At 40.7% G+C, this 14,637-nt stretch overlaps 1 protein-coding gene across 3 annotated transcripts in view; it reads left to right on the top strand.

The window, feature by feature from the left end:
• Window positions 1-14,637, top strand: part of FBXL7 (F-box and leucine rich repeat protein 7) — a 332,061-nt gene that overhangs the window by 299,806 nt on the left and 17,618 nt on the right. The gene's annotated exons all lie outside the window — the stretch shown is intronic.

The raw sequence follows: 14,637 nt of genomic DNA, 5'->3' as shown, positions 1-14,637 counted from the left end.
AACCAGCCAGTGGGAGCTGGGGGGCGGCGGTGCCTGCAGGAAAGAGCCATGCGGAGCCTCTTGCACACCTCCGCCTAGGAGCTAGTCCTGCTGGCCGCTTCTGGGGCACAGCACAGTCTGTGGTGCCAGGACAGGTGGGAGGCCTGCCTTAGCACCCCCGCTGCACGGCTGACCAGGAGCCGCTGGAGGTAAGCCTGTGCCCTGATCCCCAGCCCAGAGCCCGCACCCCCGGCCCAGAGCCCTGACCCCCGTCTGCACCCCAACCCCCTGCCCCAGCCCTGAGCCGCCTTCCACACTCTGAACCCCTCATTCCCAGCCCCACCCCACAGCCCTCACCCCTGTACCCCAACCCTCTGCCTCAGCCCTGAGCCCCCTCCCACATCCCAAACCCCTCATCCCCAGCTCCACTGGGTCGTGGGCATCAACAACTTTCTTCAATTAGGTCTCCAGAAAAAAAGTTTGAAAACCACTGATCTAGATGAATTGATGTACCCCCTGGAAGACCTCTGAGTACCCCCCAGAAGTACGTATATCCCTGGTTGAGAACCACTGGCTTAGATTTGCCTGCCTTGGTACCAGTGCTCGCAATGATTTTATGATACTTAGGTGATGTACAGAAGGCACACATGCACCCCCAGTGTGTGTGTGCACTACCCAGAATACTAAAATCAGTGCTGGTGACAGAAGGATCTTCATCCCTCTGGATTTGAATATAACCAAACCAAAGTAATCTAAAAAATGTAAAGCTTTAAATAATCCTGAGCTAGCTTTGTTCTACATAGATCAATGCTAGGTCCAGTAATAATAGCAGTACAGCTGAGGCAACATGGGTATCAACTGCTCAAGTATGTATCCAGGGTCGTGTCTGGTCAGGGCTAGTTCTACATATGAGCTGAGGTGTGCTGAGGCAGAATTCACTTTCTGGGTACTTCTGGACAAGGTGGATGCATTTAAATCAAAGCGATTTAAATCACCAATTTGAATAATAATTTAAATCAGCAACCAGGAAATATTGATTTAAATAATTGATTTTAATTGTGTTTGCGTTTGTACTTTTTAATTATCTTCCTAAAGAAAAGTTGCATCTCTTTGGTTGGTAACCATTAAAATATGTTGATTTGCAACTAAATACAGCCTTTACACCAATTTGGTGCTTCTTTTTGCTAACCAGATGGATAGACAGTTTCCATACGCATTTATTTAAGTACTTGCTAGCTTAATTAGTACTTAATTAGCTTACTTATTCAGATTCATAGTTGTTGTTTTTTTATTTTAGAAAATGGTGATGGATGCATTTCTTATTTACTAGATTATTCATTTTTATACATGTGATTTGTGTCAAGCTCTATTTGGATGGAAATTCAAATCCAATTAAACGCACAAAAATAGTACTTTAATTTAATTTAATTTAACTGTGCTGAAAATACAAAGAAAAATGTATCCAAGTTTACCAAAGCATGTTTTGCATTTAAAAGTCTCTGATTTATTAAAGAAATATTATCTATAGTTAGTGAATTGAACTGATGATTTCTGGTCACCATGTCCTTCAGGATTTTAAAATTAGCAGATCTCATTCTCTCACACCTAGTTTTAGTCATAGATTGGAAGAGGAAAACAAGTTTTTCTACTTTTTCAACTCCTAATTGGTTTCTAAACTTTGAATGAACTAGTCATTGAACTAAACCACTCAGAAAATGTAATGTGACTATATAAATCCATGGTGCACCTCCACCTTGAATACTGCGTGAAGTTCTGGTCACCCCCACCTCAAAAAAATATATTAGAATTGGAAAAGGTACAGAAAAGGGCAACAAAAATTATTAAGGGTATGGAATAGCTTCCATATAAGGAGAGATTAAAGACTGGGACTTTCAGCTTGGAAAAGAGGGGGAATATGATAGAGGTCTATAAAATCATGACTGGTGTGGAGAAAGTGAATAAGGAAGTGCTATTTACTCATAATACAAGAACCAAGGGTCATCCAATGAAATTAATAGGTAGCAGGTTTAAAATAAACAAAAGGAAGTACTTCTTCACACAACACTCAGTCAACCTGTGGAGCATTATAGGTTATGGTGTGAAGGCCAAAACTATAATGAGGTTCAAGAAAGAATTAGATAAGTTCATGGAGGATAGGTCCATCAATGGCTATTAGCCACAATGGTCAGGGTTGCAACCCCATGCTCTGGGTGTCCCTCGCCTCTAACTGCCAGAAGCTGGGAGTGGACAACAGAGGATCGATCACTCAATCATTGCCCTGTTCTGTTCATTCCCTCTCAAGCATCTGGCATTGGCCACTGTCAGAAGACAGAATACTGAGCTAGATGGACCATTAGTCTGACTCAGAATGGCCATTCTTATGTTATGTTCTTAACTAAAATGAAGAAAAAAAAATTCTGCTCCTGCAAAAGCAGCTACTGGTCTCAAACTCAAACTTAGCCAGGTGCTTAGCCAGTGAATTCCACCAGTTCAGGGGTTTGACTTACTTTAAACCTTGGCAGCAAATAAGTACTGCTTAATATTAATTTTTGTTTTTAATTTAAATGATTTTATTATATTATAGTAAGCTTAGGTTGCCAATTTCAAAATTAATTTTAAATAGGTTTATTAAAAACTGTATTTAACTTAAAGTCTTTTTAACCATTTTATCCATCCTGCCTCCTGAAGCATTTTCTTATCACGTGCTTTTCAGATGGTGTCTAGCTGGCTTGTAGAAAACGAGATCATTTGGGAATACAAGCTTATGTTCTTTAAAGGTAGTGAGGCAATAGAGACAACTGTAGAAATAAACAGAGAGGCAATGCAATATTAAAGCCTGGTTGACTTTAACTACAACTACAAAAGTTGGCGAGGCTAACTACCCACAAATAGCCATTTTCCTTAAGGGGAAAATATTATTCAATAAGTGCAAAAGCCATTTAACCAACATAAAGCTCAAATAATCTGCCTCTATGGAGGTACTTATCCCAGTCTGCCCTCCCATTAGTATTCTGCACCAGCCTATGCAAGACCAGCATGGACAGGAATAAACTATACTGGTATGAAAACCTTAATACTGGTATAACTGTGTCCATACAAATGTGTTGTATCACTTTAACTGTGTTTCTAAACCAGTATTGTTAGTAGACAAGTCCAAAGATTTCCAGGCAACTCTTTGACACCTCATTTCCCAGCTTCCAATTCATTTTAAAGTGTTCCATTTTACCATACTGTAATGTGCAATTGAATAGGTAAAGGTTCACAAAAGACCTAAGTCTGTTCTCTCACTAAGTCCATGGAGCTGAATCATCTTAAAATTTGAAAGCCTCTGAATTACACTGGTGTGAGATCAGAATCAGGCCCAAGAAATTCAACACCATGGAGCTGCAAGGTCCTCTGTAGCATGTAAGCTTCGGTGCATTTCCTCACCAACAGTGGAAGGGTGATGCTTTGGACTGTTTGGTTACTCTTTCCTTGGTTTTTGCTGAGACTGTCAACCGGCATTCCTATTAGTGATGGTGGTTTGTGATGCAGATACCTGCTCACATAGGCTAAGGAACAGCCAGGAGGTAGCAAGTGAAAGGTGTTACTTTCAAATTAGATGTGATTTTAAATGGTGAAAGATTCCACGTTTCTCTATCAACCCCCCCTCCCCGAATTGCCCAGTTCCCTCCAGACTGCAATAATAATTTCCAAAATGGTGTCTTATACACAAAAAGATATTGTCACCATCTGGCATTTGAACTGGATGTTATCTAAACTGAATTAAAGATGAGGGAATGAGTAAATGCAACTGAAACCACTTTTAATAATAATGGACCAGATTTAGGAGCCTCTCTTCTTTCCTTAACATAATAGCTCATCTTAATTAATTAGCCTCTTACGGTTTGTATGGCAACTTCCACCTTCTCTGTATGTATAAATATATATCTTCTTACTGTATGTTCCATTCTATGCATTCGATGAAGTGGGCTGTAGCCCACAAAAGCTTATGCTTTAATAAATTTGTTCGTGTCTAAGGTGCCACAAGTACTCCTGTTCTTTTTGCAGATACAGACTAACAGGGCGGCTACTCTGAAACTTAACACAGGAGTTCACTTACTGGTGCTTTTTCTGTGTTATGTTACTGTATATGCTACATGCTTCCTGGGAACTTGGCCTATGCTATAAATAGACACAGATTTGGCATTTGTGGAATCTAATTCAGCAGGGTAAAATGAGGTATACTTTACAGGCAATTATCAAAAGTGTTAGCAAAATATGACTCTTGCCGTAAATAGAATACAGCAATGAGACTGTACCAATACAGTAAAAATTGCAGACTTAACATAGACTCAGAAGTTCTGATCCTGCTGGATGCTGAGGGTGCTCAACTTCCATTAGCCAATGGCAGTGAAAGTTGCTCTGTACCTTTCAGGAAGTACTTAGCACCCTGCAGGATTGGACAACTTGTAAATCAGGAGTTTGGAAAATATGAAGTCACTGTGGGTCTCTGAAATATCTCCTAATGTAAACTATTTTTAATCTCCTCATTGGATGAACTAAAATTGTGACTGTTTTACTTTATGTTCACATGGTACTTGCTCTCCTCCTTGTTTCCAAATACATTAAAAGCTGCTAAAAATACACTATTTTCTTATGTTACTTTTCTCTGTAAACTATCACTTTAGTTGCCACAGGGATGTTATGTGATTGTGACTTGGAGGGGAGGTAGGTTGTGCAATTGTGAATGAGAGAGAGCGAGCATGGGGGGGTCCACATCCCTCTAGTGTCCCTCTAGAGTCCACGCGACGAAAGAGTGAGAGTTCCTGTACTAGGCCCCTGTCTCCTTCACTTTTAAGTCCCTCTTTAAAACCCATTTTCTCCATGCTTTGTACAGTGAACCTTGTTGAATTGTATAGAAAGTCCCCTTTGTTGTACTACTTGGCTGACCTTGCTCTATGACTGTGGTCACCAAAGAGTCAGGAGCGGTGGTCTGTTCTTGTATAACCAGAAAGCTTCAGCACTAGCTAGAGTCTGGTTCTAGGACCCTGTGCGGTGTGAGGTCCCAGGCTCCAGGCTGGAAGTCTACACAGCAATGAAATGGCCCCACAGCCCGAAGAACAATGCAACAGAACGTGTCACTCAAAAGTTTCTGTGAACCAGTTCAGAATTGGTCAAACATACAACCATTGGATAAATGATCTCCCAGCCATATTTTTATCATTGTTATTTATACAAGAATTATCAAGTTCAGCACACTCCAGCCAAAGTGGGGGGGGGGGAAATTAGGTAAAATTCACACAAGTGCAGAGGTCATCTTGTAGCATTTTACTTGGGTCTTTCAGTGTGTGTGACCTTGTGTGAGCCTTGTGCTCTGGAGTGAATTCTGTATACTCTAGAGGGGAATCATTTTAGACATCTTTGAAATACGATCTGATTACAGAGGTTATAGAAGTCCATTCTGAAAGGTACTCTACTGATCTTGGAAAGCTATAACCAATGTATCACTTTCTAGCTTAAAATAAATATTTATGCAAACTAGATGGGGAAACAATGGATCAGATTTTGAGCAGGTGTACACTGGCATAGCACCATTGGGGGAGAATCTGGTTCACGGTATCAGTGTTCCTTTGGGTACATAGTTTGATTACCTTATTCCTGCCCCTTGTTTTTCCTACATCCTAAATGTTTATGTGCCAACATTTTTCAACAAAGAGTTGCATTTAAAAAAAAAATCATAAAAGCTTTGTGTGTACTCTCTGACAGAAAGCTAGGCTGGCAGAAAAATAGTAGTCTTTTGTTGATGACAAAGCATGGGAAAGACTTCTTGGGTCATCTTTTCTAAACAGCAGGATTTTCCTCCTAGACTGGTTCCTCATTTGTTTTATCAAGCTGCCTGCTAAACAGCTCTAGACATCCCACCCCAATTCCCTCTTTAGGTAGATCATGCCTTTGCCAAGTTGCTCATACTGCTGATCATTTTAAAATGTAACTTTTAATTTGAAACTTGTTGCTGCTTGTTATCTCCATTTTCAAGCATTGTAAATAATCCCTCCCCTACCTCATATCTACAAATATTTGAAGCAATAATGTGAGTTAGCACAGTTCTTTTTAATCACCTTTCCATCAAGCTGCACATGGTACATTTTCTTAGCCTTTCAACTTGGTTCATATACCCTAATCTTTTTATCATTCCTTTATCCTCCCTCTCTGGATTGTCTCAAATTTATCTAGAGTGTGTTCTTTTCTGCAAAAAGAAAAGGAGTACTTGTGGCACCCAGGCATCCGATGAAGTGAGCTGTAGCTCACGAAAGCTTATGCTCAAATAAATTTGTTAGTCTCTAAGGTGCCACAAGTCCTCCTTTTCTATTTGCAGATACAGACTAACACGGCTGCTACTCTGAAAGCATTCTTTTCTGCAAGGTTCCCAAGAGAAGAGATTGGATGGCTTATTGGATTATTAATGGCTACAGAGCCTTTCATCTTGGGGTCACTGGTTTAAATCCAAAGCAAGTGAACACTGACTAAAAGCCAGTACCATCTGAAGACTGTTCAATGGCCTCCATGAAAAGTTTTGATGATCGTTAAATGCTCAAATACTATGGCAGTGAGAGCTCTATAAAATAGTGATTAGGCTGAAATTTCTAGTAGACTGGTTGCTACAAATAAAATAAAATGCCACAATTGCCATTCACAGCAGAGCATCCAAGGCCCAAATGGTAACCAAAAGACCAGAGACTTGAACCACCCTTTTACCCCAGGAAGTATCCCGTCCAGAACAGAGCTAAAACATTTTGCCAGGGTTGTGTGGGGAAACTTGTACTGCTGTGGATGGTGTTGGGCCCGTTCTGTTAAGTAATCATGAAGGTTGTCATCTTGGCACCTTTCACAAGCTTTAATTTTTGAGTCTCCTACATTTTCAAATGTACAGTCCTGATCAGCTGCTGAGGGTAGGCCTTCACTGCAGAGTTAACTGGAATTGTCTACACTGTGAAATAATACTTGAGTTGCTGTGTCCTCACTGGCTGCACTCACTCATGTGGGGCACTAAGATGTATAAGGGCAAATCCCATAATTCTTTGCACTGTAGTAACGTGAGATGCGTTATGAATGTATACTATGAATTGTGGGAGAACTTGTTTGGCCCCATGGTAGGAATAATGTGAAGCCATTTGAGGAGTAGCAGCACTCAAGTGCAGTAGCCTGCATCCACGCTGCAGAGTTGTTTTGTTAACAGCTCGGTTGTGCTCACTTGAGTTTTAACCTATTCCCCCAGATGGGTCAGCTAACTTGATTACCAGCACTATCACACTGAAGTTAAGGAGTCCTGTCTGTGAACAGGATGCAAGTTCGGTGCAACACTCAAGTTTTAACTTGAGTTAACTTTGCAGTGAAGACTGATCTTGTAAAGCAGCACTAAGAGTCTTCATTTCCCACTGCGGTCAATGGGAACGGAATGAAAGTCATCCCTGGAGGTGCTTAGCACCTTTTACAATCAAGCTCAGAACTATAGTGCGGTAGTTCCAAGTGCTGTCATATGCATGCTGTTCGAAGAGGGTAATTACTTTGCTTTTAATTTCTGGCGGGCTAGAGATATTGGTGAGTAAAGTTATTCTGAATGGAGGATCTTTTCCTCTGTCTCTGGCTCAGTAAGGAAAAGAAACCTCTGCGTTTTATTTTATCAGGATCCTCAAACTTGTCTTTATTTCAAAGGCTGATGCCGTATGCCAGCAGTTTACACCTACTTGTTAAGATGACTCCATGGGTTGGTAATACTAAACCTTTCGACATATGTAACATCTACAGATTCCAGCAAACCTCTTGTGGTGGGGTTTGATACAGTTGTAGCTCCAGTGTGGATTAAAATTGACATGAAAAATAATAGGCTGAGATATGGATATTTAGATAACAATGTTTTTTCAATTTTTTTAAGTGATATGTACCCTGTTTGTGGAAACGTTCCTTTGTTTCTAATATTAATTTTTATTGAATGACATCGCAATAGCAAAAATCAGTTAAGACAAGAATAGAAGAAAAATCTGTATACAGTTTTGATAAATTAACATCACAATGAGTTATTTTTAATTGCACTCATTTAATACTTGATGTAACATAAAGTAAATAAACTTGAAATTACATGTCATGGCTTCTAGAAGGTTGGGGAGCTGCGGAAATCCACGCAGATACAGGATACTGTTAGTCTAATGCGGCATGTTAGGAAACTGGCGTTCAAACTGCTTGCACCTACACCTTTTTTGGGGGGTGGGTTGACAAATGAACATGTCTATCTCCATGGTTGTCAATACAGCCCTTTTTCAAAGCATTAAGGTTCCTTCACTTTCTTTTCATTTTTAAACCCACCATTGTGCAGTTTGTATATAAAAAATGAAATTAAGAGACAAATACATCTGAATGAGCTCGGATATATTGGAGATTTCTGTCTCTTAGCAAAAAAAAAGGTAACTTGTCGACCCAAGCAGATTTCTAGTAGTTGAGTTCATTGGTCAGGACAACACATGCCTTCAACCTGAGGGGCTTTAACAAGAGATACTTTAGCCCTTATGTTAAAAGGGAGGATCACTGATATGCAAATCCTTGTGGGCTTCTTTGTATGTTGTAATTGCCAAATACACATAATGAAGAGGGTGAGTTGAGGACTAAGGGCCCGATTCCAGAAGGTTCAGAATATATCATGAAAGGTGCCGAGCACCCTCAATTTCCACTGTGTACCCCCAAAGTATTCTGTGGTCAGCAATCAATGACACTGCACCAGTGCTGACTGCTAAATATATATGACGACACACATGGATCAACTGAACTAGCAGAGACTTTCCTCTGCTCACGCTCAGTTGGTCCAAGCCACAGCTTGTCCTTGTCTGCACTTAGCACTTGATGAGCTACATCAATTGCTGGCCACCAGTGCTGAACTGGTGCTACTCCCAAAGGCAGACATGGCCAGAGGGTGCCTCACAGGAGGTTCTCAGCACTTTAAGCAGTTTTTGAGAGAGAAGCAGAACTCTAGAAAAGGAGCTCCATCTTCAGACCCTCAGCCTAGTAAACCAGACCCTGTGGCCTGGCTGAGGGTTTGAAGATGGAGGGTCTTTTCTAGAGTTTCGGGGTCCTACATCTCTGAATTATAATGCTTAAGCTGCAATTTGCTCTAGGCTCTTGTGTACCAGTCAGACTCGAGTGATACCCTGACCTGCCATACTGGAGAGTCAAATTTTATTATGGTCTCTTAATCCCCGTGTTGGAAATTTAGGTAGCATGCTTCTCTCGTGAAGAAGGAACTTTTAACATTAACCATGACTCCTTCATCTCATTCAGGGTGGCTTTAAAGACTCTTAAAACAGTCCTGTATAATTCTTTGGCTAGAAGGGGTAGGGGTGGTATTGCATGGTTTTGAGGCTGGAGACAAAGAGTTAAAATTTGGAAAAATTATGGTGTCTCATAGCTTGTACAAAGTCTCTAGAGACCTGCTCTGCTACCAGAAAAAATCTCTATTCTGAAAGGCTTTTGCAATTTGGCCACATTTCAGAAGGAAGGGGGAAAGAAACAACAACCAGAAAAATATGGTGTTTGCTAGCTAAAAGGAGAATACTTTGCAGCCTACTAGCAGGTGTGATGGATCACTTTCAGAACTGAAAAGGAAAATAAACTCAGGAAACTGCAATATAAATAGATCTGATCTGATATAGAGCATGTGCCCCCGATTTAGCTTTCAGTTACAGCTACGCCTCACAAATTGCAGGTGTTTGTAGTAGTGTCAGGCAGGAGGTGAATACCTTTAGTTAGAAGCTTGGAAACACCTTACTTGGTCAGTAGCCTCAGATGTAGTCTCTTATAGTTGTGGTTCAGGTGCTCAGCTACCCTGGTGATGGTCATAGTATAAAAACCTGAAGAGCTGCTTCGCAGAATAAGGATGTATATATTTTTTCCATTGTAGGTATTATTTCTCCAGTATTGTTCCTCATTCCCCTTTATCGTCTGCCTTACAGGCCTGGCACATACATTTATGTGAATAGTAGGAAAGATGGTGCCTGGAGATTAAACCAATCCACTCAATTACCGCATTAAAATACAGACATTACACAGGTCAACATTTCTGTTCTGCATGTCACCGTTGCTGTGAAACCACCCAGGTCACCTGTGGGCTACAGGAAGCAGCTGGACCAAATAAGCCAAAATAGTCTTCCTCCAGTCAGACCACAAGAAGTTGGGCTGTTTGTCTCACATGGAACTCACTTTCATACCTTCCTCTACCTTTATTTAGAGATCCTTGCTCTGGGCATCTGCATTACCATACCCGAATCTGGAGGGCTCTTTTTTTCCAGAATTAGAGGTTAATCCTATGTTTACTAAACCCTAGGCCTATTTCAAGGAAGGCATTTAGACTAAGCCAAAGTCAACTAAAATAATTCTTTGCATCTAAATATCACAGTGTTTAGGGTGGAGCACAACAATTTTAACTGTGGCTTGACCCTTAGCTTTAAGCCTCCTTCAGCCTTTCCATCTTTCACTGTTTAGCCTACTCCTTTCCACTAATCTCCTCTCTCAGTATTAAAGTTTTGAGGGCCACATTATTCAACAGTCCCCATAACTTCACTGAGTGTGTTGTATTTCAAAGGAGGCAGGATTTGATCCTGGAAGAAAACACTACATTTCACACAGTATGATTTTCTGATGAGGAAAAGTGGAAAATATGCTGGAGGATCCGTTCTTGGGGAAGCTGAATGTTTGCTGCAGAATACTGTTTGCAGCCAACTGGGATAAAATTCATCTCAGTTGCACAACCATGTGATCACATCTTTCCATCGTTCAATATTGCTAAGACACAAACATTCTCTTCCTTCTGGTCTGCATCCGGCTTAGTTTAATTTGCATGAGCCTGCAGGTTCACTTAAAGTTTTGGGTATGATCCACATGAACAAACTGGAGATACTTTGAAAATGCATCCCTCCCAAAATTTTATGTCCAGAAGTTGCTCGTCTGTTACAATCTTAAAAGGTGAATCCTTATTCCAAATTCTTAGATTTGTTTTTTAATCCATTACTTCATCTCCCAAAAGTACAAGAATCAGAAACACAATGGTAGCCACTAAGGACCTGATCCAGCTTTCTCTGCAAACCCCAAACTCCTACTGATGTTAGTGAGAACTTTATGTATGCAAGGAATGCAGCATTGGCCCTAGGTAGCTAGATGCCACACAAATCTTATCTAAGTGGCTTTGAAGCAATGACAAACTAACAAACTCACTCCTAGAGCTGCTGAAGATGTTTTTTTGTGTAGATTTTTATGTAGATTACTGTTGTGTTTTAACTAACAACAGCCATGGTATTTTTAGCTCTGTTCAAAATATGGGAATAAAAATCAAGCTTGCCAAGTGGCAAGGGACAAAGGGGGGAGGGGAATTAGTTCCAGCTTTTCACAAATGCATTCTCAGAAGGAAAAATGTATTTGCTTAATAAAAACTATAGCAATTACTTCACTTTCGGTGCCATTTGACATTAACTATCTGATTCTGGTTGTGCAAGGAATGCACAGCTGGATCAGCTCTTAATATATTTAGAGAGACAAGGTGAGTGAGATAAGATCTTTTGTTGGACCAACTGCTGTTGGTGAAAGAAAGTGCAAACAATTAATATATTTAGAGCAGTTTATGAATGAAAAAATCTTGCCTTATACCAATTTATCTTAGATGAGCCCTAAGGTGTGAATTTTAACCCAGAGAGTTATAGCAGGATGACTCCTCATGTGGACACTTTTATTCCAGTATAAGAGTGCTTTTTTCAATGTAGTTTATGTCACTTGGAAAGGGGTTTAAACTAAAGCAAAAAAAAGCAACTCTCATTCTGGAATTCAATCAGAGGTAGCGCATATCTATTTTAATTATACTGGTATAAATGGTAAAACTTTCCCATGTAGACAAGCCCTTAAAATAGAGGTTGTATTGTTATTGTTATGGAAAAAGTAGCTATTGGCTTGCCCATTATACATATAAGCACCTAGGATGAAACTCCCCATAAAGAGAACTAAAGATGTCATGCAGTAACTGCACCTAAAGTAACACTGAGTTAGCTCAAAGTAACATTGAGCATCCTTATTTGTCTGGCAGTTGAAACTCTGAAACTTAAGTCATGTCTACACTACAACATTATGTTGGTCTAAGTTACGTCAGCATGCAGCCACCGGAGTTATTACATCGCTTGTGCGTGTGAACACTATTCTTCTTCTGTCAGAGGTGTGTGTCCTCACCAGGAGTGCTTGTATCAGAGTGCAGAGGGTAATGCACTGTGGGTATGTATCCCATTGTGCAACTCGTCATCATCCAGCACAGTGTGTTTTGGGAAGTTTTTGCAATGCCTCATGGGACCAAAATGAGTCGCACAGGGGGGATTGGGAACATGGAGGTCAACCTGCCCTAATTCAGTGTTCTCCATCCCATAACTTCATCTGCATCCCATAATATTTCACACCTCTTTTCAAAATCCCTGTAAACTCGCATGTTCCTCCTCGCTGTCCACCATCTCTCACAGAAGCCCGGAGCCTGCACAGCCCGCACTATTGCTATGAGCATTGCAAGCATGGAGCACCTGATCCTGCAGTATTTGCAGAGCCGCAAGAGGAGCAGAAGGGAACATGACAATTCCTTGGAGACTAGATTTCTGTGGGACATAGAAAGAAACAATTCAAGGCTGTTGGTGGTGTTCCTACTGGGGCAGACCAAATGGTCCATCTAGCCAGCCACTAGTCTTCTAGACAGTGGCCACTGTCAGGTGCTTCAGAAGGAGTGAACAGAACAGGGCAATTTCAAGCAATCCATCCCTTGTCATTCAGTCCCAGCTTCTGGCACTTGAAGGGTTAGGGACACCCACGGAGTGTGATGTTGTGTCCCTGACTATCTTGGCTGAGTCGTCTTATCAGAATAGGGGCACATTGGAAATGTAGAGAGAGAAGCTAGACTTCAGTGATCACATATTTGGGGATGTCATGCGTTGGTTCGATCCCGAATGGATCCTCTGTGTCTAACTGACTAAAATTCAGGGATTAGACATCCTCACTAACACATGGGTGTTCAGACACTAGATTTTGATTTGGTTAATCTCTATTTACATATTTTCCCTACAACTTATAAATTAATTAGGAAGGAAATAAAAACCAAAAACTTTTGAAATAAAACAGAGCTCCCTAATGGACAAAGAAAATTCCCCCAAAGTGCACACCCACTTCTCCCCCCACTTCATGTCAGCTTTTATAGCTCTGCTGCTGGCCCAGCCTTCCTCTGAGATTTTTTATGACCATTAAGAAACTTCATTTTTCTTATGGCAGCAAACAATCCTTGGGCTCTGAACAAGGCTATAATAAAAAGCATCTTGCTCAAAAGCATTGGTAATCAAAGGGGGAAAGTGCAGGGCTGCTTTGTAAATTTTGACTTTCTAAGGTCACCAAAATGTAAATATGTATTCCAGGGCTGTAAAGAACAGCGCATTGAAAAAAGTGCCTGTATAAAGTAGCCAATTATCTAGTTGGAGAGAAACTGTTGAAAATTGCCATGTGTGCATTAAGTTGCCCTTTTGGAATTGTATTTACAGATGTCACACTGTCATTAAATCCTATCTCAGAGTGACTCAAACTGTAGGCCAGCACTTAGTAAATATTGGAGAGTAGATGTTTTAGAAAGTTGCTGTGGGTTTAGATAATTCTTTAAGTCCCTCCCTAGAATACTGTAAAGAATGGAGGGTATGTGATTCCAGTGAAGTGCTTCATTAGAGATTACACTCAAGTGAAAAGAAAAGGAGTACTTGTGGCACCTTAGAGACTAACAAATTTATTTGAGCATAAACTTTCGTGAGCTACAGCTCACTTCATCAAGGCTCTCGAAGTTTTTACTGGCAAAAAGCTCTGGGACTCACCTGCTTTTTCTTCCCCCTCATCGGTATGCAATGAACAGTGGTCCTGAAATACTGCTGTAAAATGTGCCACTAAGCTGCCGGAAGAATTCCAGTCTAGTAGAAAATTTCGTTATGGGTTCAATAGCATAATAATAGCTCTCCTGGCTCTCATGTCTGAGCTAGAACACAATCCTGTGATCTCATTCTGAACTAGTCTTGGGGATGTAGGTGTGTAGGTGAAGGCTTCCGCACCAGCAGTGGGGAGCAGATCTGAAGATGAAGAATATCAAGTTTAGGTGTAGGGGGTATACTCTATTCAGGAGACACATCTGGAACTTCCATTATTGCAAATGATTTAAGAGGGCATAGCAAGCAAAAAGGGCACCCATAAAATGAAAGGACAAAATTTTCAAACTCAGAGGCCTAAAGTTAGCCCCTCCCCATTCATACTTTGGCACTTAATTAAGTGACTGGATTTTCAAAGGTGTTGAGCAGTCAAAACTCCCATTGACTTCAGCAGGATGATCAGCATTTCTAACTGTTTCATGTAGATGCCTAAACATGAAATTAGGCACCAAATTTTACACGTGCAAGCTTGAAAATTCTAGCCGCAAGTTCTGGAGGGAGAAAGTTACATTTTTTAAACAAACCTTTGAAGAACTGAAGACTCTCTTCAGCATGTGTTGATAACAGGCAGGCGAGCAGAGTCTTACACATACTGAAATCCTTAGAGCTCAGAGCAGTGAAACAGTTATGTAATCAATGCTCTCAAGTACCATTTACT

This window comes from Lepidochelys kempii, chromosome 2, assembly GCF_965140285.1.
Source record: "Lepidochelys kempii isolate rLepKem1 chromosome 2, rLepKem1.hap1, whole genome shotgun sequence".
NCBI lineage: Eukaryota > Metazoa > Chordata > Testudines > Cheloniidae > Lepidochelys > Lepidochelys kempii.
The sequence above is the reverse complement of the archived record's forward strand: the minus strand, read 5'-3'. Positions and strand labels throughout refer to the sequence as shown.